At 45.7% G+C, this 25620-nt stretch overlaps 1 protein-coding gene across 3 annotated transcripts in view; it reads left to right on the top strand.

Moving 5' to 3' along the window:
- LOC148505993 (histidine--tRNA ligase, cytoplasmic-like) overlaps window positions 1–25620 on the top strand; it is an 80891-nt gene that overhangs the window by 5328 nt on the left and 49943 nt on the right. The gene's annotated exons all lie outside the window — the stretch shown is intronic.

Here is a 25620-nt window from a genome sequence, read left to right as displayed (position 1 = left end):
TAAATCATTGTATATCCTTCTGATCCTCCAAACACAATGTGAGTCAATTTATTAACCATCTACCATCCACCATCTAAATTATCCCTCAGAATAGCTGGAGTATTCCAATTGAGACATATTCCAATACACAGTGATCCAAATTGGAAATAAATACCAATTTTTATTAAAGACCAAGAGAAATAGAACATCTAAAGCATCCCAAAATGTAAATATATATATATATATATATATATATAACAAAATTAAGAATATATGCACTTGAGGTATTAGAAAAATTGTAAGACTGAATTCAATTCAATGGCCTCGTTTAGGCCATCTGGATGCAGAGAGTTAAATTTTAACATCCAAAAGACTTCCCTACAGCAAAGTCTGTTGAACCTATTCCCACCCCGTTCCATAGGAGGTATGGTTTCTAAGCCTATGATGGTTAAACAGTCAGGACTCCCCTCATGTACATCTGAGAAATGTCTAGAGACACTGGACCTCATTCAGAGACGGTCGCACAGAGCGTGCGGTCAGTCTGAATGAGGGGAGGACCTCTTGAATTTTCAAGACGTCCTCCTTTGCGGTGGTAAGGCTGTGGGTTAACACCCACAGCCTTACGACCGCCTAAGGTGATGGTCACGATGGTCAAGACCATCGGGGCTTACGACGAGACCCTAGGGTAGGGTCTCCCTTGTCGTAAGCCCCGGAGAGCTTTCGGCTCTGTCTGAGCCGGAAGCTCTCCACTGACATCACTAGTGATGTCAGTGGGGCCGCCCCCAAACGGTAGGCGTTCCCATGGGAACGCCCTCATTTGGGCTGCCACCCCCCCGGCCCGCCTTCCAAACGAGGCGAGCTGTCAATCAACATCGACAGCTTGCCCCCTTTGGATCGAGACCCGCTACGACCGGCGCTGTCGGTCGTAGCGGGTCTCGCGCATGCTCACGACGGCGCCGTCGTGCGCATGCTCTGTGGGCGGCCATCGACCCGGTCCGAGCGCATCGGCGCTAACAACCAGGTCTGAATGACCCCCTCTATGTACTCTATTCCGATTAATGATGTTTCTACGATGTTCCATAAACCTGATCCGCAAATTTCTGGTAGTTCGTCCCACATAAAATAGTTTACATTTAACATAGATTACAAACTTGGAGTCACAATTAATGAAGGTAGGTATTTTATACTTTTCTTCATTAAAAGGTATATAAACTTCATTTGTTCTTCTAGGGATATGTGAACATGTCGTACACATAGATTTTCCACATTTGAAGAAACCAGCAGGTCTCTCCATCAACCACCCTGAAATTTTTGATTCGGTGTTAGAGTTTGATGTCTTAAGATGACTCGGTGTTAGAATGGTCTTGAGTATCTATTCTTTCTAAATGTGATATGTGGTCTAGGTGGTATAATATTCTGTAATATAGTTTCCTGTCTAAGAAGTCTGTAATTACGCGTGATGATATCCTTTATCTCCCTAGAACCATTATTGAATTTACATATAAAGGCCATCTCACTTTGATCTTTTACTCTTAGTTCTAGACCAAACGCGATTATAGATCAATCTTTTTTCTTATCAAGTAGATCCTGTCTATTCATTAGACTGACATCTCTATAGGCAGTCTCTAAAATTGTCTCAGGATAACCCAGTTGTCTAAAAGACTTCATCATATTATGCGCCTGTATAGAGGTCTTTTTTTTTATGAGTGTTTAGCCCTGGTAACTTTATTTATTTGATATTATTTAGAGAGGCTGACACTCTCTAAACCAGCTTCTCTCTGTCAGCGCTTGTGGCTCTTTTCCATATAGGGTTGCACTTTTATTTGTCCACATATTTTATGATTGTCAGCCACCAGCATTGGTTTTGCTCATCACATAAATTATTTGAACTGTTCCTGGACCACCCACTCGTGGCACTCCTGGAAGTGGCCTGCTGGCAACCAGTTTTGGAACAGCAGCCTTATGCTGGGTACCCATTTAACAATGAGTACCCAGCCAATGTCGTTTGTGGCGGGACCAAGTGGGGGTCCCGGCATTGGCAAGTGCATACACACTTGCTGATGCCGGGAGCGACAGCGGAGGCCATGCTGCATGGCCCCCGCTGCCGATATTGCCCGTCTGACTTGCATGCAGGTTCGACGGGTGATGCTGCTGATGACACATGGGAACGTGCATCGTCAGCGACATAGCGGGTACACACTAGACTATGTATATATTGTGTACCCGGCATTCGTCCCATGATTTCCCCAACCTTCACTCCTACTCAGCAAACAATGACAGTGTGTACCTCCTGAGCATGCTTCGGGGACTGACCCCCTTATAAAACATCACTCAGAGACAATATAGAGTACAGCACAGCAGAGCCAATATAGTAATCATAGCTATCACAGAGCTGTTGAGAGGAGGTGTGTGACTAACCGCAGAATAGAAGAGTCATGTACAAGACAATGTTAGTGGGGACCTGCTGTGGGGCTGCTCTCGTACATTTGAATCCAATGCTTAGGGCGTGATGTACTAAGCATTGGTTTGGCGATACGGTACATCCCACCACTTATCGGATACATAACAAGCGTTAATAACTGGTATGTACCTAGATATGCACAAAGGACAACTTTCCAATAAGAGCAGTCCTTTGCGATAGAGGGCCTTCCAAGTATATGACCCAGCAGTCCCTCATGGGACACTGGGAGGGATCCAATCTCAGTGCAGAACGCAAAAAGAAGCCCATACGCTTCTAATGGCGTTGCCCACCAGGTTCAAGCTCCGGAATTGTCCTTTTAATACATCCCGCTCCCAATCTTTCCTTTGGTGCAGCCTGTCAGTAGGTCATAGTAGCAGCTGTGATGGGCTGCATGGGCAGGGATCAGTGTAACGTGCTCACTGTGAATAAGTCTTCTGTGTTGCACCTGGGATGCTGCCATTTCAGCTGCTGTGTTTGGCACACACAGGTCTATGGGTAACAGGGCACATTCACTGACCAGGACGGCTCGGCTAGGGCCCGGGGTTACTCAATCAGAATTTCATTCATTCACCTCATTCTCAAGGCGGGTGCCAGTGTGCAGCAGTAGCACCAGGGGATCCAGTATCATGAGAATGAGTGAGAGAGAAATGCATGTGTGACTGATGATTCTGCCTCCTCTTTTATATTAGCTCATGTCCCTGGGGCAGGGTCTACACATGCCCGTGTGCTCTCCGCTCTTACCACGACCACTGCTGCCACAGGAATCGGGATGTGCTGAGTTCTCTGAGGTGAGAACTACAACTTTTGGCATGATCCTCTCCATCATTTGTCACGCCCCCTTGGCTGGTGTCACCCGGTGCGGTCCGCACCCCCATTGTGATGCCACTGTCAATGAAAAAAAATGTGGATATCAAGGGGTGAGGGTGGAATATATAATGTAGTATGTGGAATTAAGTGGTGTGTGTGTAAGGGTTAGGCTTCCTCACATACACCTATCCCAGAGGTAGCTACAAGAAAAAGTTATTTGTTTGAGTACTAGAGAGGCTGGGAGAAGGGTTAACAAGAGTACGTTAGTAACTAATGTATATACATTGGCTTATTCACCCCACCTCCTTGGGCTTTTTCACATTTTGTTGTATTACGATATGGAACCATGATGGATTCAATTGGAATTTATTACTACTAATCAGCACAAAGTACTTGATAATGTGCCAGAAAAAATTCATCCAGCCATTTGTCAAAATTAATTAGGAACTAAACTTAATTGGGGACTAGAAAGCTCATGAAAATTGAGGGGAATATGAATGGAACAGGGTACAGAGAAATCCTGGGGGTAAACCTGCCGAAGTCTAGAACAGCTCTTGGACTTGGAAAAAGATTTCTCATGACCATGACCAGAAGCATACAGCAAGAGACAAGCAGGGCCTGGCTTAGCACCTAAAAGGTTAATGTTTTGAAGTGGCTTAATCAAAGCCCAGAGCTCAATCCAGTTGGGCATCTGTGGCAAAATGTAAACATTTCTGTACATCGACGATCACCATCCAACCTGGTGGAGCTTTGATAGTTTTGCTAAGAAGAATGGAATGAAATTCCAATGTATAGATGTGTAAATCTACTAGACCCTTACCCATATAGCCTCAGTGCTATAACCACTGCCTATAGTGGTTCTTTCAAGTAATACGTCAGAGTGGGGACTATATTTTATTTTATTTTCTTGGCACATTATCAAGTACTTTTGTGTTGATTAAAGTCAATACATTTCAATTAAATCTATTATGATCCATGTTGTAGCACAGAAAAGTGAAAAAGCCCAAGGAAGCGGGGGGGGGGTGATTATCTTTTTACAGCCATTTTATGTATATGTTGGTTGTATTTTTCTTTTTATTATTGATGCAGTGTGTGTATTGCTTTATTAGTCCAGACTGTGCATCACTATTCTAATGCAGTGTTAGTGAGTGGGTCATGGGTGGAGATTTACTAACAGGCTGTTTGTCAAAGTGGCTGCTTTGACTGATGGTTTTAAAACGGCCATAGGAATCAATGCTAAACGAGCCTGATTTAGCATTGATTCCTTGGGCCGTTTTAAAACTATCAGTCAAGGCGGCTTTGACAAACTGCCTGTTAGTAAGTCTACCCCATGGAGTGAGCAGTTACTTATCAGACTGGAATTCACCCCTTTTAAAGATCAGATTCTGTCTGGCAGGATAAACTGTTGAGACAAACCATCCCCTTCAATAATGTATTACAAACGTATGTTCCATTACTATATTGGTCTCATTTATAGATTGTAGCTCTTTTCCTTGCATTCATCAGTGTCTTGCTTCTGGTACAGTGTCTATAAACCGTACTTAACAGCAGTGGCCATCTCCATCTCCTCTCCAAGTATGGTTTCTTCATGGGATCAAAGTCTTTCTTCTGAATTGACCGCACCAGAACATGATTTTGTTATGTATTTTGACCACTCTACTGTAATAGAGTGGCCATAGTGATGCTATAGGCTTCGGGTCATTGTTCTAGGTCGCTTGCAGACTGCAGAAGGTTTTCTTCAATTATTTTCTTGTGTCTTCCTCTACTGTACATTCTAGGTCTGGCACCGGACCTAGAAAGGGGCACTCCTGTACCCGAAAAGGGGGCATGGCCATGAGAACAGGGGGCCCCCTTTTTATCACTCTTGGGGGCGTGCCCAGCACTTACGGACATGCTGGGCTGCCCCAAATCATTCCTATCTTAGTGAATAGTTGCTGGGCGCATGCAGGCTGTTTTAGCGGCTCCTGTCTTAAGTCCCTTCTCCCTCCCTTCACTGAGTCTCAGCCCCTTCCCTCTCCTCCCTTCACTGAATCTCTGCCCCATCCCTCTCCAATTTGAGTCCCAGCCCCTCCCCTTACTGAGACCCAGCCCCTCCCCTTACTGAGACCCAGCCCAAAAGTAGGGGTTTGTAGCTCCATAAGGTGGGAGCTTGTCTGTGACCTTGCTCCTCTCCTTCTATTCCTGTCTCTCCTCACTGTCCTGTAGCTTCAGGCTGGTTGTGTGTGTGTGAGCAGAAAAGACTTCTCAAAAATTATTTGCTTGCTCTAAATGCAAGAAAAAGTCTCCTCATGCATGGTCAGAGGGTTCTTCCCTATGTGAAGTGTGTGATACAGAGCCCTCCATTGCTCCACAGAGTGTGAATATGCCTCCATCCTGGATGCAAGCTTTTACTGGTGTTATGGCGGATTTAACTTCCAAACTAGCTGCCTCTAGAAGAGAAAGGGAAGCTGCTCGGGAAGGTCCCAGTACTTCCCAATCCCCTTTTGCAACCAGTGAATGAGCACAGGGTTTATCCCGTTCGGTAGATAGTTTGGTACAGATGATGGGTTCTTCTTCGAATGTCGGCATCAGCCGACAGCCCAGGAAACAAGCTCTGCCTGCGCGTCTCCAGTCAGAGGAAGAATAGGATAGAAATAATTCTTCACAAGAGGAGGAGGAGGAAGGTGAGACGCTGGAGGACTCTGATACGGAAGTCTTCTCTCACGAACCAGATCCACCGTAGCAAGGAGTGGAGGCTTTGATTCTCGCAGTTCGTGAGGTCCTCCACGTGTCTGATACAGATGTTCAGGAATCAGTGGATGCAGACCTGTTCGGTAAGAAACTTAAATCCACTGTTACCTTTCCAGTTTCCCTTAAATTAGAAGAACAGATGGCGGTTGCCTGGAAGCATTCAGATCGGAAGTTTCAACTTCTGCACCGTTTTCTGTCTCTCTATCCCTTGCCTCATTAGAGTAGATGGGGAACTCCTTCGCAGGTGGACACTTCAGTCTCTCGCCTGTCTAAGAAGACTACCCTTCCGGTACCAGGCGCTATGACCTCGAAGGAAGGATCAGATCACAAGATAGAAATCACTCTCAAGTCCATCTACGTAGCTGTAGGGGCCCTACTTACATCGGACCTGGTTGGCTCTTGGGTCAACAAGGCGGTAGAAAAGTGGGCTGAGCAACTAGCGGAGGGCCTACTATCTAATGCTCCTAGATTAGAGCTCATTACCCTAGCAGAACATATGCAGTGTGTGGCTGTTTATGGTGTGACTTCTGTGTGACGCACAGTGTGTTTGGTTCGCAGCTGTGCTATTTTCCTTCTTGGCTTCTCCTTTTCCTTTTGGTTATGTGTTTCCTCCGTCTCCTATCGGGCTCAGTTTTTAACTGGGGCTGATGGGGTATAGAGGGGGAGGAGCCAGTCACATATTTAGAAATTCTTAAAGTTCCAGGCTCTTCTCGACCCACATCTATACCCCAGTGTCGTAGCTCCAGTGTCCTCTGTGGAATCTAAGAAACAGATTTACTGGCAAGTACCAAAATCCTGTTTTATGAGGGATCCCTTTTGCATTGACCAATACTAGCTGCCATGTGTCACAAACAAATGTTTAGCTTCACTTGTCTCCAACAGTGTGGGGGCAGCCATTTTGTTGGTGATGTAACATTTGAAGGCGATCACAGCCTAGCAGTTCATTACAATTGCGTGACATAACTGTGTTTAGCTGATGGGTGCTGCTATAAAATAAGCAGGTTTTTAGTGCAAAATATTTTTTAATACATTTTAGCATAAAAACAAGAATAAATATTTTCAGAGACAGACAACATCAGAAGGTATAGATACACTGGATTATATATTAAACTCTGTGGAACCTCTGGAAAAAACATAATCTGTGAGTTTATTGAAAAAACACCTAAAACCCATGTATATAATATAAAAAAAAACAAAAACAATGAATGAATAAAATAAAAACAATAACATCAGGACAAAAGAGAATGAAGAAAGGTGGGGAAGAAAGCGTAAAGGAAGTAAGATCAATGAAAGACAGTAAAGTTGCTCCGAATCATATGATGCATACTAGCGACAACCAGAACCAATATAAAAGAAATGGGTTGAAAGCAGTAAGACTCAAAAATCTATTTATTTCTACTTCAGGGTCCATAGGGTATCCACAGGATACCTTGGGGTATAGGTGATGACGTCAGGCATCGGGCACCATAGAGTTAAGCTTTTCAGCCTCCCAGGATGCACTAGGGTCCCCCTCCTATACCCCGCCCCCGAGCCAAGGCATCTCCGGCCGAGACTCGGCCGGAGTCGGATGCACCTGTTAGAGGGGGGCTAAGAATAGCCCCTGAAGTTTCTTCAATGCAGCTGTGGCTGCACATCTGGAAGTACAGCATGGACAGTCAGTGCTGACGTCCATGCTGTCTTCCCTACACTCCCGCCGGTACCAGAACGCCGGTACTGATCCGGGGATGCTGGTAAGCATCTGCGGTTACAGCTAGCGGTGACCCCAGATATTTGGGACCATGGCCAGATCCAAGGGGGACAGCAGGTAAGCAGCGGGGTCCCGCGGTGGGTTCCCGCTGAAACATGGTCCAGAGTCCCCAGGCAGGGGGCTCCCTGGGGACTGGCTGCAGCGTGGAGCCAGGTACCTAACCTGCGCTTCCACTACCCCCCTGGGACAGCGGACCGCGGTTGAGCGGTAGCGCTGCGGCGTCCCAGGGGTTAATTGCATGCCGGGGGAGCGCGCCTTCCCTGTAGCACAGCCGGCGCCTCCCCCGCAGCACACAGCTCTCTCTGCACTGTGCTGACTGGCCCTGTGGCAGCGCTCCTCCCCCAAGCCGGCCTCCTCTATGCTCCTCGGTGGCCATCTTTACAAGCGCATGGTGAACGCTGCTGGAAGCTTGGAAGCGGTGGCATGGCGGTCTGGGTCCCCCGGCATACCTCTCCTCTGTTTGGTTCAGGTATGTGTATGCAGCGCTGTGTCCTACCAGGCTCTGTGTCTGCGTAGTTGATTATCAGCGCTGTTAGTGCAGGAATTGATTTTCTTTGCATTGTATGTGACTTCTGCTAGCGCTGCTGCCTGTACTTTCATTTCTACTGTCAGCCTATTCACTGTCCCTGATCTTTTTCTGCTAAAGCCCTTGCGGTGCGGTGATTGCAGGGTGGTCTCACACTATGCTACGAGTATCAGTGAGAGGGGTCACATACTTACCATCATGTCTGAGAGTGACTTTCCTCTCAAGCTTTTGTGTACTACATGCAAGGTACCTATAGCGGAGGGGGAAGGTAGCGCGGAGGGGCTATGTCGGCAGTGTTATTTATTGACGCGGCCAATTACTGTCACGGCTCCGGTACAGGAACCGCCCTGGGCTTGTTTCACCAAAGCGCTTACAACCCTCGTCGGCCAGTTAGCTCCGCAGCCTTCCTTCCCTCAGATGGGATTGTCCCAGCAGTCAGTGGTGTTGTCACCCATGCAGGGTTTCCCGAGACAATTGATGGTACCCCACAGTCTCCCTATTTCCCCTCCTCAGGTCTCTCATGAGCCTGCGTGGGTTAATTCGTTTGACGAGCTCTGTACAGCATTTGTCAGACGTGTTGCAAGGGGAGTCTGTGTTGCAGCCTCACAAGCGGCCGGTGGCGTCTCTGTCTGCTCCTTATGAGGATGACGACTGGACGTCCGATGATGGGGAGATTCTGGATCTTTCTGACCAAGAACCTCCCCGTACTAAAGAGTCGCACGCTAAGTCTAAGGTTTATATTCCTGGCCTTATTTGTGCAGTCCGCACTGCTTTAGTTATTGAGGATGATGAGCCTCCGGTATCAAAATCCAAATATGCCTTTTTCAAGGATGTTAAGGGCGATGCCACAGTGTTTCCTCTTTCGGGTCAATTAGTGGACCACTTAGAGGAGGCGTGGAAACATCCAGGCAAACTGTATCAGCCTCAAAGGCGTTTAGCAGTTGCGTATCCGTTTGCAGACAATTATTTTGCTAAGTGGGAATCCCCGCCACAGGTGGATTCACATGTGACACGCCTGGTCCGAAGTGCCACGTTGCCCATGCCCTCCATGTCCTCCTTAAAGGATGCTACGGACTGTAAGGTTGAATTCTGCCTAAAGTCCGTCTATTCCCTTGTGGGGGGGGGGGGCAGCTAGGCCGGCTATGGCCATTTGTTGGGTAGCCAGAGCTATGGAGCGCTGGGCAGATACTTTAGAGGCGTCTTTCGATTCCGACTGTTCGGCTGAACAGACCGAGTTGATAGGCAATCTCAGGGATTCGGCCACTTACATTAATGAAGCGGCTTTAGATATCAGTACCCTGACCTCATGGATTTCTTTGGCTGCTGTGGCGGCTCGTCGCACCTTATGGTTGCGATCTTGGAAGACAGACGCTGATTCCAAAAAGGGCCTGGAAGCCTTGCCTTTTAACGGAGAAGTCCTATTTGGTCTGGATCTGGACAAAATTGTAGCCACGCTGGCGGCAGCTAAATCGGCATGTCTCCCGTCTGCTGAAGTTCCTTCCAGTTCAGGTACGTCGGCCTTATAGGGCCCAGGGTAGGCCTAAAACACAGTCCTTTCCCAGACAGGCTGGCCCCAAGAAGTCGGCCAAGCCCCGGAAGCAGGCCTGGAGTACCAGACGTCCGGCCCCTAAGTCCGATGACAAACCTGCGGCCTGACGGTCCGGGCCTCCCTTTGGGGGATCCCAAAGTGGGAGGCCGCCTGCTACGGTTCGCCCAGTGTTGGTCGGTAACCACGACAGACAGTTGAGTTCACGAGGTGGTTTCTCACGGGTATGCCCTCTCCTTCCGGTACAGGCCCCCATCCCGATTCTTCACCACGGGTCTTCCATCAGACCGGAACAAAGCCACGGAACTGCGGAAGGTTTTGCACACTATACTCCAGGCTGGAGTTATAGTGCCTGTTCCTTTTACCCAGAGGGGCCTGGGTTTCTATTCCAATCTGTGTTTGGTGCAGAAACCCAATGGGTCTTACAGTCCGATCCTCCACCTCAAAGCACTCAACAAGTCCTTGCGGGTGCCGAGGTTTTGGATGGAGACCCTACGGTCCATCATTCTGGCGCTGGAACCTGGGGATTACATGGTGTCGTTGGACATACAGGACGCTTATTTGCATGTCCCTATTCTTTCGCGCCATCAACAGTTCCTCAGGTTTGCAATCCGAGACGATCACTTCCAGTTCCGGGTGTTACCTTTTGGTTTGGCGACTGCTCCATGTGTGTTCACCAAGGTGATGGCGGTCATGGCAGCTTCCCTGCGGCTGCAGGGAGTCCGCATGTTGCCGTACTTGGACGACCTACTGTTGGTAGCAGGATCTCCGGAACTCCTTCTACACCATTTGGATCTGACGATTGCAGTACTGCAACGGCACGGCTGGTTGATAAACTGGCAAAAGTCCACCCTGATCCCGTCTCAGAGGATTCTGCACCTCGGAGCCTTGTTGGACTCCAGTCAGCAGAGGATCTTCGTGACGGGGGAAAAGATCTCTGCCTTGCAGTTGAGGGTGCGCAGTTGTCTGCAGAGTCGCCGTGTGTCTCTTCACTCGGCAATGAGGTTACTGGGCTCCATGGTGTCCGTATTCGACATGGTGGAATATGCCCAGTTTCACTCCAGACCTCTGCAGCAATTGATCCTGTCCAAAAGGAATGGACTCCCTCAGAGTCTCAAATCCCAGATGATAGTGCTCACTCCAGAGGTTCGCCTGTTCCTTGCCTGGTGGTTGCAGACGACCAATCTCAACAGGGGTCGTCCGTTTTGGGTGGCGAACTGGATCCTGTTGACAACGGACGCCAGTCTTCGGGGCTGGGGAGCGGTCACAGGTCCACACTTGTTCCAGGGCAGATGGAAAAGGAGCTTCCGATAAACATTTTGGAACTCCGCACCGTTTTCAATGCTCTCCAGCAGGCCCATCGGGTTCTCCAGGGTCATCCCGTGCAGGTCCAATCGGACATAAATCGGCAAGGAGGAACCCAAAGTCGGGCGGCACTCGTAGAGGTGTCCCGCATCCTGATCTGGGCGGAGCACAATCTCCCGGCCATATCAGTGGTATTCATCCCGGGAGTCCTCAACTGGGAGGCCGACTTTCTCAGTCACCAGGACGTTCATCCGGGGGAATGGTCTCTGCACCAGGACGTCTTTCAACTTCTGGTATTCAGGTGGGGTCTTCCGGAGATCGACCTCATGGCGTCTCGGCACAACAACAAGTTGCCGGTGTACGGGTCTCGCACAAGAGACGAAAAGGCGTCTCTGGTGGATGCTCTGTCCGTCCAGTGGACGTTCCGGTTTGCTTATCTATTTCCTCCGTTTTCCCTTCTTCCACGTGTAATCCGGAAATTCAAACAGGAAGGAGGGACGCTCCTGTTGATAGCTCCCGCATGGCCCAGACGGCACTGGTTCTCAGACCTTCAGGGTCTGTCCGTGGACAGTCCTCTGCGGTTACCGCTACGACCGGACCTTCTGTCACAGAGTCCTAGTCTTCACCCGGACCTGACTCGGCTGTCTTTGATGGCGTGGCTGTTGAGACGGCCATGTTACGGTCCAGGGGGTTTTCCAGCTCTGTAGTACGAACTATGCTAAGGGCTCGTAAACCGTCTTCAGCAAGAATATACCATCATGTGTGGCATACATTCTTCCAGTGGTGTCGACCGAGAGGTTATGCACCTCGGGAGTTCCGTCTGTCTAGAGTGCTAGCCTTCCTGCAAGTGGGACTAGACCATGGGCTTCGCCTTGCTTCTTTGAAGGTGCAGGTTTCTGCCCTGTCTGTCTGGTTCCATCGTAGGATTGCTACAATCCCTGATGTGCGTACCTTTATGCAAGGTGTTCTGCGAATTCAGCCGCCATTTGTTCCACTGGTGGCGCCTTGGGATTTGGCTGTGGTCCTGAGGGCTCTCCAAGAACCGCCGTTTGAACCACTGGGCTCAGTGGATCTTAAATTGCTAACAGCTAAAACTGTTTTCCTTCTGACCATCGCTTCGGCCAGACGTGTTTCTGATTTAGGGGCTCTCTCTTGTAGACCCCCTTTCTTGATTTTTCATGGGAACAGGGCAGTGCTGCGCACTCGTCCTGATTTTCTTCCCAAAGTTGTTTCCCGTTTTCATATTAACGAGGAAATCGTTGTGCCGGCTTTTAACTCACCTGGCCTTTCAGTGGGTGAGGCCACTTTGGATGTTGTGCGGGCCTTAAGGATTTATGTTGACCGCACTTCTTCGTTTAGGAAGTCTGACGCCTTGTTTGTCCTCTATGGCTTCCGTCAAAAGGGTTGGCCTGCTTCAAAGCAAACTTTGGCAGCTTGGATCCGTATGGCAATTTCAGAAGCTCATCTTCATGAAGGCCTGCCGGTTCCATCTTCTGTGAGGGCTCATTCCACTAGGTCTGTGGGTCCTTCGTGGGCAGCTCGACGTGGTGCCTCTGCAGTCCAGATCTGCAAGGCGGCCACGTGGTCCTCTGTCCCTACCTTTGTGAGGTATTACGCGTCTGACACCTTTGCCTCTCAGGATGCTTCCTTCGGGCGGCGGATTCTCCTTTCAGCACAGGAGCGTCCCTACCTTTAAAGGATACTGCTTTGGGACATCCCCAAGGTATCCTGTGGATACCCTATGGACCCTGCAGTAGAAAATATGACACATGGTAAGAACTTACCTTTGTTATCTCTATTTCTACGAAGTCCATAGGGTTCCACAGGACTCCCGCCCTGTCGCACCTGTGCTGCAGATGGGCTTTGCTCTGGTCACTGGTTTTCTGTCTCCCTCTGGTGAGAATGTGATTCTTGTGTGTGTCCAGATCTTTTTTCTCTCTCTTCCTTCTCCTCCTCCGGCCTATGGCTTGGTACGTAACTGAGATGCCTTGGCTCTGGGGCGGAGTATAGGAGGGGGACCCTAGTGCATCTTGGGAGGCTGAAAACTTAACTCTATGGTGGCCGATTCCTGACGTCATCACCTATACCCCAAGGTATCCTGTGGAACCCTATGGACTTCGTAGAAATAGAGATAACAAAGGTAAGTTCTTACCATATCTCATATTTTTTTGGGGCCACAGTCTCCTGCAATTTAGGGCAAACCCAGGGAATCTAGGGGGGGTTGGCGGAAAGGATGGCTTTGAAGGCCTCAGAGTCCTTGAAGCCCATCCATCGGAACCAGGTGTCAAAATATCATCAATATCATATAAAAGTCTAATATATTAAACTAACCCATCACTGTTGGAGGAGAGGATGAGCGCCACCATACAGGAATAACTTATTTAGCTGCGTTATTCAGATGGCACAACAAGGATTTCTTAAATTTGAAAATGGGTCTGGATGTTAAACGAAACAGCCAGAACACAGGTTCCGTAGGCACTGACTCACCCAGAAGTTTAGCAGAAAGGTTGAGCACCTCTTTCCAAAAGGGTTGAAGTATGGGGCATTGCCATCAAATGTGAAGCGGGTTACCCGGACCATTGGAACAGCTCCAGCACATATTAGGCCCTCCGATCCCCATCTTAGAAAGGGTATCTGGGCACCTGTACCAATGGGACAGCAACTTGTATTGGGTCTCTACAACACAAACACTGGAGGAACAGGCATGTGTGAATCAGAATATTTTTCCTATTTGTCCAATTCCTCACCAAACTCATGGTCCCAAAGTTTAGTGAAATGAGGGAGGGTATCTACCAACAGAAGATTATAGATCAAAGAAATTATGTGTCGGAGTGGCAGAACTGGCACATAACTATTCAAAAGGTGTAGAAGCCATAAACATGGCCCTTGGAGAGCCAAGAGATTTTAGGAAATGGCGAACCTGTAGATAGCGTCAATTCTCTCCCATTGGTAAATTCCACTTATCACGTAGCTCATTGAAGGGCACAATTTTTCTCTCATTAACCAGCTGTCCAACTCGGAAAAGCCTGACATCATACCATGATTAAAAAGGAAGGAATTGTTCTTTAAATAGAAAAGACATATAAAAGGAAGCTCATGCTCATAGATTGAGGGGGACTTTCTTAGTGTTCTCCAACAAGTTAAGGTGGGCTCTATAGTAGGATGGGAGATATTGAAGAGGGTGGGAGCCATGGAGCAATAGAAATGGGGACAGTGAATGGTTGGTTCTCAATATACAACCATTGTTTGGATGTGTATGCTTCAGACCATTCTAAAATTCTATTAAGAAGGCAAGCCTGATAGTACCCCTGAAAATTCGGGAGGCGCAATGCTCCCCTATCTTTTTGCCTAAATATCACGTCTAGCTTCAAGCGGGGCCTACCACCTCCCAACACAAAGAGTGTGATTAGGGCCTCAACATCCAAAAACCATCTGTGAGGTAACTTAGTAGGCAAAGTCTGCAGTAGATATTGGACCAAATGTAATAGGGTGAGAGTTTAGAAAATGTGAGCGTTTTCTCACTTTTTAAATTCGGACAATGTAATAGAGTCCGAGAACAAAGCAACAGCGCAAACTTGCATGTTTTTCAGACTAAACAAAAACTCTCACGATTTAAACTCTCATCCAGATTTTTTCCAATTTTGGAAATACAACTCGACCAATATAATAGTGTGAGAGCTTACTGCTGAACTCTCACGTTTTCTAAACGCTCACCCTATTACATTTGGCCCATAGAATCTTAGGAAGGGAATTAATTTTAAGGATAACCAACCTCCCAAACCAAGAAAGGGTCTGGATTTCCAGGACTGTAAATCCAAGCATATTTTCAGGGGTGAAATTAACCACAAAAAAAACAGGTTAGATCTCTAGTAAGAACACCCAACTACTTTAGTTGAGACGCGTGCCAGGTAAAGGGGAAATGCAGTTTTAAGGCCCGCTACCATTTGAGGAGGTGCCACAATATTCAAGGCTACCGACTTAGGGCCGTAGTCAATTAGAAGCGAAAAAGTAACGCTAATTGCGGCCTTTTGCTTGGTCGAAACTTATCTCCAATTTTTGCCTACACGGAAAGTCAATGCAATGTAATAGGCGAAAAAGATTCGCCTCTGAATAGCAGGAGAAAAGAAGTGCAAAATGTTTATTTTGGGGTGCAAACGTGGGGTAACCACTCAGAACCCTTGGGACAGCCCCCCAAAGGACAACTGTGTCAAAAAAATCCCGGGAAAGAACACCCCTAAAAAGTACTTTCATTTTGGGTGCAAAAAAGTACAAAGTGGGGGGACAAGCATAAAAACTAGCGAAAAAGCCTCCTTAGGGGTCTGCAGGGATGTGCCAGGTGTTTTTTCGGATTGCGGGTGCGTTTTTCACATTTTCAAAAACTTCACTTTAGAGACTTTTAAAAGATGCTAGCACCCATTTTCAAGTACCCCAAATTTCACCAGACTACTTATTGTCACCAAAAAATACTGCTTAATGCCATTCTTCACCACTTTTACAAGAACGCTAATAACAAGGATTTTAAACAACTTCAGTACCCCAAATAGTTTTATTAGGGCTATTGGAACACTTCTACATTGTTAGTGCATTTTTTGGGGGGGTTCAGACTGATTTCCTCTATTCTGACAGTACTTCCCGCCTATTCTGCATTCGCCGCTTGCCGTTTTCGCCTGGTTAGTAATTGAATAGGGCGAAAAGCTGGGACGCATATAGGACTCAGTGCCGGTTTTTGGGGCTGATACACTGCAAGTCAGAAAGTGAATATGGAATTTTTTTTGTTGCGTCAGAAACTCGAATGTTTGAATGGTCATTTTCTGATGTAGGACTGCAGCTGCATTGGTAATTAGTATTGGAATGAATCTGAAAACGTGTAGAAATGCGAGTCCCTTTTTCATTAGGTGTTTCCATCATTTTGTGCTGAATAAATGATGCCCACATTATTATTCTGCTTATTTAAACCTACTTATGAATATTTAATATTCTGTTACCGTGCCCCTGATGAGAGCCTGTAAAAGTATCATCCAGTGATTAATTCAGTTGTTATTCGGATGCCATGCAGAATGCGCGATCAAGGATTGCAGTGATTAAGCCAAGGCTGGCATCACACAGTAAAAATGTTAATGGCAGCACAATTCTAGCTGTTATTTGTTAACTTTATGGTGTCTGTGTCCTGATCGCTAGAGGATATTTGTTCCATAATTTCTATTTCAGTCTAATTCCGGGTAAACATTAAACGACCCGCCAATCTTGCCAATGGTCGGTGTGATTGCACTTTGCCCCAGACCATGCAAGATTGCCGCTGTAATGAATGACGGAACAATACCTCATTTAACCTGTCCTTCATTACACTGCGCAGCCCTGCATACGATATTGTGTTATTGGCCGTGCAGCACGACCAATCACACAGCATCGCTGACGATCCGTGGGAGAGCGCAATCACGGGCACTCATTAGACGATGTGCCCGATAAATCGTTCCAAACCGCTGGAACGGATGATATATCGTGTAATGTGTATCCAGCTTGAAGTTTAAAAATATCAAAATAAATTCTGAATAGCCCCTCCCAAGAGCCCTACTACCTCTGCTATGACTATGGCCCCCGAATTTCATATCCCCCCACTTTCCTGTCCTCACTGACGGTGGTAATGGGTCATTCTTTGGTGTGTTTTTGGACGTTACAAAAATTGATGGATTTAGAACTAGTCAGGTTGTGCAGTTCAGAAATCTTTTCCATATACTGGATTTAGAACTACACTGCGTAAAATGCAGGCAGTTTGAGCTATCTTGCATATCAGAGTGTATATATGAAATAAAATAAAAAATGTTTAAAAACCCTCCCTCCTTCCCCTTCACAGTGCCCCTTTGCTGTTTAAAAATAAATGTATAATACATTGTATTGATAAAATCTAATAATATTGCTCTGCTATTTATTAATAAACATCCCTCCCACCCCCTGTGTATGGTTACTATTTGTAATACCCCATATTAATTAAAAAATCTTTATCCTTGGGGAACACTGGGGTGTGTAGTAAGTGGTATGTGGACAATATGCACTTTTAAGTTTACTTGTGAAAATCAGACCCCTCCCCCTCCATTTTTTTTTTTCCTACTATATTTCCGGGTATCCCCAAGCAGCAGCAAGTAGGGCTTGTTTCCAGAATGCAGAGAGTTATGCTGTTATGATTCATTGTGCAAAACTGTTCAGTATACTGACTACTGCTTAGTGTATCAAAAACGCACTGGAGCTCCCGTGAATGCTTTTCATGCATGTTTGAAGTACTGAGCAGAACTCCTTCCACTGGATTAAATGGAAAAATCTTAAGTGCAGCCTACAAGTCTCTCCCTTACTTCAGATCACATAGAGCGAGCTTGTGGAAGTTCAGACATCTGGAAATCGGCGTCTGGGAGGCGTGTGTGACAGAATACTCACTGGGTTCTGTAGTCTTCACTCAATTGAAAAACTACCTGGAGTTTCTAAGCTAAAGACTATTTAGAGACTTCATGCAGGTTACACTAGAAGGACTGTCTTAGAGGCAGTGTAGCATTGCTCCAGGTCAAGAGCTGAGAACAGCCGAGAGCCAGAGGCATGTCGGGAATCCTCAGTGAAATGGAGTGATGCTGCAGCCAGGACACGAATGCAAGGTCTAAATAAGTAGCTACGAATTAAGTTGCAAAAAATAAAAAATAAATGGCATTTGGGTGGCGTTTTCGTTCTCTTTAATTTAATCTTCGTCAGATTTGTTTGTATTACTTGTTTTAATAAACCTGCTGAGAATGTCAGTACAGATTGATGTCTCTTTCTTTGATTGAATGTGTTGATTTAAGCTATTACTGAGATAATGGGGTCTATTCACTAAACCTTGGAGAGCGATAAATTGGATGGAGGTAAGGTACCAACCAATCAGCTCCTAACTGTCATGTTACAGGCTGTGTCAATAATTTGGAGTTGTGCACCTGTGATTTGTCTGTTTCTGTGCCTGCAATTAGTCTCATCAGGTAGCACCTCTCATTATATATATTCAGGGTGTGCAGTCCAGGAATCTTTTCCCATATATTGTGTTTGACAATTGACAGGAGCTGATTGGTTGGTGCCCCGTTTCCCCACCTGATCCCCTCGAAGCTGCTCATGGAGGAAGACGATAAGCGATACTGCTAGTTATTTTAACCACACAGTCCCCCAGCAGGAGTGCGGTACTACTTTTCTTTATTATCATCATTATTGTATATTTATTAGGTGCCATGCAATGTACGCGGTGCCGTATATAGGATAGATATAAAAACATATATCAAAGCATATGTACAGTACACCCAGGGGGCGAGCGAGGGTGGCTCTGGTGGAGCATGAGCTCCGGGCGCCAAAATGGACAGAGGGCGCCATCCAGGGTTCCGGAATTAATGGGCGCTGCTCAGTATGATGGCCGCCTGTTAGTTTTATCTCGTTGTTTGCTGTATATCCTAAATAAGTTATGGATCTGAGATCCGTTTCTACATTCCATGCTCCCTCAAGTTGCCCAGATTGTCTCCCTCCTCTGTGATCATCTTCTGTCACCTCCCCTTTACTGTCAGATTCATTACATTCACTTCTCACCTCTTTAATTCTCTCCCCTCTCTTCCATGGGATCGGCTCTTTGCCCCTCCCCTCTTCTTTCTTATTGGCTTCTGTCACCACCCCTCTCCTTTCTTATTGGCTTCTGTCACCACCCCTCTCCTTTCTTATTGGCTTCTGTCACCACCCCTCTCCTTTCTTATTGGCCTCTGTCACCTCCCCTCTCTGATCGGCACTTTCCTCTCTCCTCTCCTCTTTGATCCCCTCCCTCCTTTCTCTCTTTCATTTGTTGTTCTTCAATGGACTTGAGACACATCTGAGGTAAAGTCCTAAACTTCAATTGTAAGGTGTTAGATTAAATAATTAAAAGTCACTGCTTTGCTATGTAAAGTAATGAGATATTCCCAGGCATGACCACAAAGTATTATTTGAAAGGTCCTTTAAAAAATATTAGGGGACCTGAAATAGTAATAATGGTGGTAGAACATACATGATTAGTAGTACATTAATATAGGTACAATGTATATTTGCGAAGTAGGAGCATAGCTGAGAATGGAGCTTCCCGTAGGAGTTCCCACTCCAGTGAAAGCTGTTTGGGGCAGTAATAAGCTGTGCACCCTGTGGAATCTCACTCTTGCACTTGTCAATTTAAGTAAAATGATAAGAATATACTGTATAATACAATTTCCTCTATTTAATAATAACAATGATTCAAAGGAGATAAAAGTCAGATCCTAGGTGCTATACATAAATAAAGCAGTGCCAAAGGAGCTACTCCTAAATGTCAGACAGTGCCTCACCGAAGCATTCTATCCCCCCAATGGTACCTCCATGCCCAGCATAATACTGCCACTGTTTGCTCTTTTTTCTCTTCACTTCAGTATTCCCCCGCAGGCTGGCCATACACCACTGGCACAGTTCAGTACAGGGAGGGGTGCGGTATGACATGCACTTTCTACGGGCGCCATGGTTCCACGCTACTCCTCTGAGTACACCATCGCATAAAAGGGCACAGCAAACACACACAACATTACAATAAACCATGGACAAGGAGGGACAAGGACGGGGGCAAGCGTAGGGCAACTCGCTGTAGGTAATGGGAGCAAGCAGCGATAAGTTGCAGGGGGGGAGCCAGCAGCTCTCAATGCTCCTGTGACCATTGAATGGATGAGCAAACAGCATAAGAGTGTCTGAAGTGGACTAGAGCCCAAGGGGTAAATTTACTAAAATGAGAGTTTTTAGAAGTGGAGATGTTGCCCATAGCAACCAATCAGATTCTAGCTATTATCTTCTAGAAGGTGCTAGCTAAATGTTAAGTAGAATCTGGTTAGTTGCTATCGAAAACATCTCCATTTCTAAATAATCTCACTTTAGTAAATGTACCCCCAAGATCTTATATTCTAAGGGACCTTTTCAGTCTGTTGCAGTGATTGGGGGACCTGCCAATTGTTATTTTAGTTGTTACCCAACTCCTCTGAAAATCTTTTTATTTTGATTTTTTTTATGGTAATATTATTTGGCTTTAATTTATCATATTACACAGATACTGTACAAGATCAGGTCCTTGGCAAAAATTCTAAACCCCTAGAATAATAGAGCTATAGGTTTGCTATTAGATTGTGGTTTAGATAACGTTTCAGAGTGGCATATATGACACATGATTTTTAATTGTTAATTAAAGTTGTTAGGGGTCTAATTCTTTGAAAACTGCTACATAAAGACCTTATCTAAGGCATTATTAATCTGTCTTCGAATGCGATTCATTATTTATTAAGATATCACATTAGGAGTGTTGTGATCATGCAGTGCCCTTGGACTGCGTTGTGGATAATTATGTGTGTAATTTACTGTACTGTGTCTCTGGAGGATCCTCCCCAGCACTCTAATTTGTAATACATTATTCATTCATGCATTTTTTTTGTTTATACCATGCTGACTTGTTGGCGTACACCAGATATTTATGCCTATCATTTAAATGTTGGCCCAGTAACCTATGAAAAGTAATTATACAGAAAAAGTTCTGTTTAATTACACGGTAAACATGCATGTGTGTTATTGCTACCTCTAGCATTTTGCTTTTGCAGAACTGCAGTCTTCCTTTCTCATTTCCGGGGCCGCTGTCGCTGTATTTCAGTAGATTGTTTGGGTCGTTGAAGGCAGAGGCTGAATTTGTAATATTAATACTGATTTTTTTAATAGGTGTGTTGCTATGGTAATGGAGTTTATGAGAGCTGGTGCATTTAGTCATCGTTTAATGACTGTATCAGGTGATGTAGGTGCTTGCTGATTATATCTGTCCAGGGCTGTATTAAGGCTTGTGGGAGCCCCAGGCCCCCTACAAGCCGCACAGAACCTACCCCCCAGGAAAGCCCCACACAGAGCCTACCCCTCCCCCAGCCACATGAAGACAGGAGCATTCCCAGGATTTCTTTTGGTGGGGGGTTCCTAAATATAAATATATATACATAATTATATATATATATATATATATATATATATATATATATATATATATATATACACACATAATCATACACTCACACATAAACAGTGCACACATTTTTACACATATATACATTGACACACACACACACTAAAACATATATACACATAAAACATATACACAATATACATACATGTACATACATACACACACTGAAACATGAAATAGTACACATACATACCTTCACTTGATGCAGCAGCTGCTGCAGGACCAGTCCTAGGGCACCTCGATTCATTAGGACCCCCGCGATGTAATGCCGAGATTGGTGGTTATATTGGGGCGGGGCTTGTCATATCGGCTCCGCCCCCAATGCGGCCGGCCGCTGTCGGGGGGGTTTCTAGGTACTGCAAACAGAAAGTATGGTGGTTGCTCATATCAGCTTAATGACATAGCACAGGTGCTTGTAAAGGGCGGGGTTTACACTGAACAAAAAAGTGATTTGCCCTCCAGCAAGGCTCCTCTATACTGGCGTCCCTAACATTAAGAGGTTCACGTCCGAGAAGCAAGGTACCCCAAAAAATTCCAGCTAAGGACCATCCCCAGGGCATCACACGAAAAGTGATAAAAAATATCTGTGAATTAACTTAATTCACATAGATATTTTTTAGCACTTTTCTAATTGTTTATTATTTGTCATTTTAATTCTTTCACATTTCATTAACACTTATTGATTTATCTTTACACATCTATCCTTTACACTTCACTATCACCTTTTTTCCCCTTTTCGTGTGATGCCCTGGGGATGGTCCTTGGCTGGAATTTTTTGAGGTACCTTGCTTCTCGGACGTGAGCCCCTTAATGTTAGGGACGCCAGTATAGAGGAGCCTTGACGATGGCCTGGCGCTTATTCATATATTTGCAAATGTATGTAACTAATACCTCTGAATCTCTATTATCATGTAGGATTTAAGTATTTTTTGTTGATTTTGCTACAGTGTGCTGGAGGGCAAATCCTTTTTTTTATTCAGGGTTTCTAGGTAGTCAGGAACCCCTCCTGCATTCGCTAGTGTGGAGCCGACCCTTCTCCTGCCCAGGAGAAAGCTGTTGCAGCAGCAAAGTCAGTGCATTCAGTAGAACAGCCGCTGCTGCTTCTGAGCCTCAACCCGGGAACAGGTGTCGCTGGACACCTGTTCTCAGCAGGGTCACATCGGCCCTGTGTGGGGGCCTTCTGTGTGTGGGGGCCCCTGCACGACCGCCCTTGTCGCCTCTCCCTTAATCTGGCACTGGATTTGGCAGTCTGTACTTCCAAAGTGCAATACCAACCAGTCATACTTTCCTACTTTTGGCAAAAAAAAAACAAAACCCTTCAGGGAGATTGTGAAAGCAAAACCTATATGCGACGATCTGCTCCGTCTGAGAGGCGTGTCATAAAATTGACCTGCGCCCAACTGTACATGAGCTCAAATTGTATAACCGCTAGATAAAGGGGGTGAGGTTGTGCTTCGAACCAAGCATTTAAGGTCTGCAAACCATGCACAGTTGTTACAGTAAAGATCCACCCACTAACACAAGATGTTTTACCATAGGCCAAGATTGCCAACTCTCCTGGAAGTTTCGGGAGAGTCACGAATTTGGTGGGGGGGGGGGACGGACAGAGTTGGCACCCACTTCCTGGCTAAAGTTGGCGTCAAGAAGGTCTAGCGTCATCTAGCCCTACCCACTGCTGTAAAATAATGCAATATCCCGGTTTTAAACATTGGGGAGTGGCGGTCAAGGTGACGCATAGCCCAAAACCCTGCCCATCTGGTAGGGTAGTTGTCTCTGGGACTCTCCGGAGGGGATTTTTAGGAAGTCTGCAAGCATGCTATTTTGGGTGCAGGATCTCAGAAGTCAGAAGCCAAATGGTCAAAATGCTGACGCATAAAGCTGGGATTTGCCCAGGGAAACGCGTTAGATGTGGAGCACCTTCACTCTGTTAGAATACATTTCATCGTGCAATGGACGCTTTGTGACCTGAACCAGACTCCTGGACTTTGGGCCTGATTCAGAGCCGCTCGTAAGCGGCCACTCGTTCGCTCCGAGCGATGTTTGCCCAACTGCGCATGCGTACGGATCGTAATACGCATGCGTGAACCAGTGCGGCCGAAAATCTTTTGTTCGCTAAATAGCGAATGCCTGCTAATTTGAGTGACAGAATGTATGTGGGTGGTAACAGGCGTGCTTAAAGGTCAAAACGGGCGTTTTAGGGGTGTGCATAATTAAAACAGCAGCGTCATTGACCACGTCACTGGGTTATTTTATAGCCAGAACTGCTCGCAAAATTGTGGTAGCAAAAACCAACCACAAGAATAGCGAGCAGTTCATACGCTGGTCGATGTACTCGATTAGTCTAATAAACAGCGGACATGACGTAGGATGCGAGCGGCCAGGGGGCGTATTTTTTAAAAAAACGACCGCAAGTTTTGTTCGCTCGTTCAGACATAGAGGCGTGAACAGACCGCAAAGAGCGAAAGGTTCATTTGAATAGCCACCCTTATTTTCTGAACGAGCGAGCGCAAATAGCGTCCGGCTCTGAATCAGGGCCTTTGTTTCATCTTGAAAGTGAGTAATGGTCAGACTGAACGTAATCAAGTCTCTAATAAATCTCTACCTTTTACCACTCCAAGAGACCCACCAGACCGAGTGTGTTGTTCCGATCACCCATTAGGACCCTCATCATCGTGAATTGGTATGAGACTGTTCATTTAAATTGGACCTACCACCAAGCCTATTCAAACTTGCTGTCCATTAATAAGGAGTCGCATAGGAACAGGTCATTTCTAGATTTACCGAGTCCTTTGATTATTAATATTAAGAGTTGAGGTGCACAATGTTGAGTGTTTGTTAAAATACTATATATGTGTCAGATTACAGATAGCTAATCTTGCATTTACTTATTAATAAATAGTTGTAATATTTTTACCATACACTTCATCTGATTGTGTTTTGAAAATTGATTATCCTCACATTTAGCACTGTTACTCTTTTGCCAAAATCCTGATGCATGTTGGTGAGCATTCTAACCTCTGATTGGTTGCTATGGGCAACATCTTCACTTCTAAAAATTCACAATTTTTTTTTTTTTTAAATTGAGTTTATTTATGAAATTTTTTTGGTTTCCATAACAAAACACAGTACCAATACACAAAAACATAATCCCCCCACCCCCCATAAACCTTAAAAAGAAAATAAAAAAAAAAACATTTGCATTATACATTCATTATCATATAATCTCATGAGAATAAAATCATAATTAAAATATCTGAGCAATACCTCTGAACCATAGAAAACAGCAGAAGAACTACAAATACAGATGCAGAATGCCAAATCATCACTGTGCCACCCCGCCGGGTGCCAATCCATCAGCGTCTGAATTCCCCCCCCCCCCCAGCAACATAGTGGGAAGAAGCAATCCAAGGGCCCCAAATACCCTCATATTTGTGAATACAATTTCGTTTAGTATATAGAAATAGTTCATGCCCCACAACTTCATTCATCAACCCACACCACTCAGCCAAGGTAGGGCCCTTAGATGCCGTCCAAGTGCGGGCAATACAAACCTTTGCCAAAGTCAATGCATTAATTATATATTGGCCCTTTAAATGATTAACCCTGTCCAAGAGACCCAAGCCAAATATACACATTTTAGGTACACATTTTAGGGAATAAAAGGGGAATTACTCCTACTCCTGTTCTAGTGAGACAACTGGTGACTCGGGACCAAAACACTTGGACAGCAGAACACTCCCAGAGGAGATGCCAGAACGAGCACTGTGGAGTAGAACATTTAGGACACCTATCAGAGAAAAAAAAATTCTCACTTTAGTAAATTTACCCCATGGTCTGTAATGCAGCACACATCTCCAGTAAATAGGCACATTTCCTTGGGCACAAATAACCTGTAATTCATCGTAGTTCCTTGTGCACACAGCCACACATGTAGCCATCAGTGTGCTGGAGGGGTGGTCATTTTTTGTAGCACACCACATCCTTCATCTCCCTATTTTGGGTGGAGTCTAATGACATTGTCACTGTGCTGTGGACACCCATCCCAGCCTCAGACATTCCTTGACACTTCCTGGAGTTGACCACTGTATCAGGGAGTCTCCATGACATTCATAGTAAGTCGGCAAGCAAAGCCATCCTGTGTGACCTGCAAATACTAAAATTTTGAGAACTTTAAAGGGGAGCTCTAACCCAGAAATTGTTCCCCTTGTAGGCTTCCATTAAGTAGATAATTTTGCAATATTCTTGTGGAAACAAATACTGACATGTAATGCAGAGGTCTGTCCATTTCTGTCTCTCCCTTTGCATACCTAAATGTTCCAGAGCACAACTTCAAGACATTTACTCGCTGTGGAGAACCGGAAGTGTGCCCCATGGGAAGCTGTCAAGCTGCAGCAATTGGGGTGCAAGAACATTCCAAAATGCATTCCTTTTACTCAGGGATAGGGAAGGCCATCAGTATGGTATCCATCGATGGTGGCACTAACTA

Source organism: Taudactylus pleione, unplaced genomic scaffold, assembly GCF_031769625.1.
Source record: "Taudactylus pleione unplaced genomic scaffold, aTauple2 ptg000431l, whole genome shotgun sequence".
Taxonomy (NCBI): Eukaryota; Metazoa; Chordata; class Amphibia; order Anura; family Myobatrachidae; genus Taudactylus; species Taudactylus pleione.
Note: the sequence above shows the minus strand (reverse complement) of the source record. Positions and strands in the feature narration are given on the sequence as shown.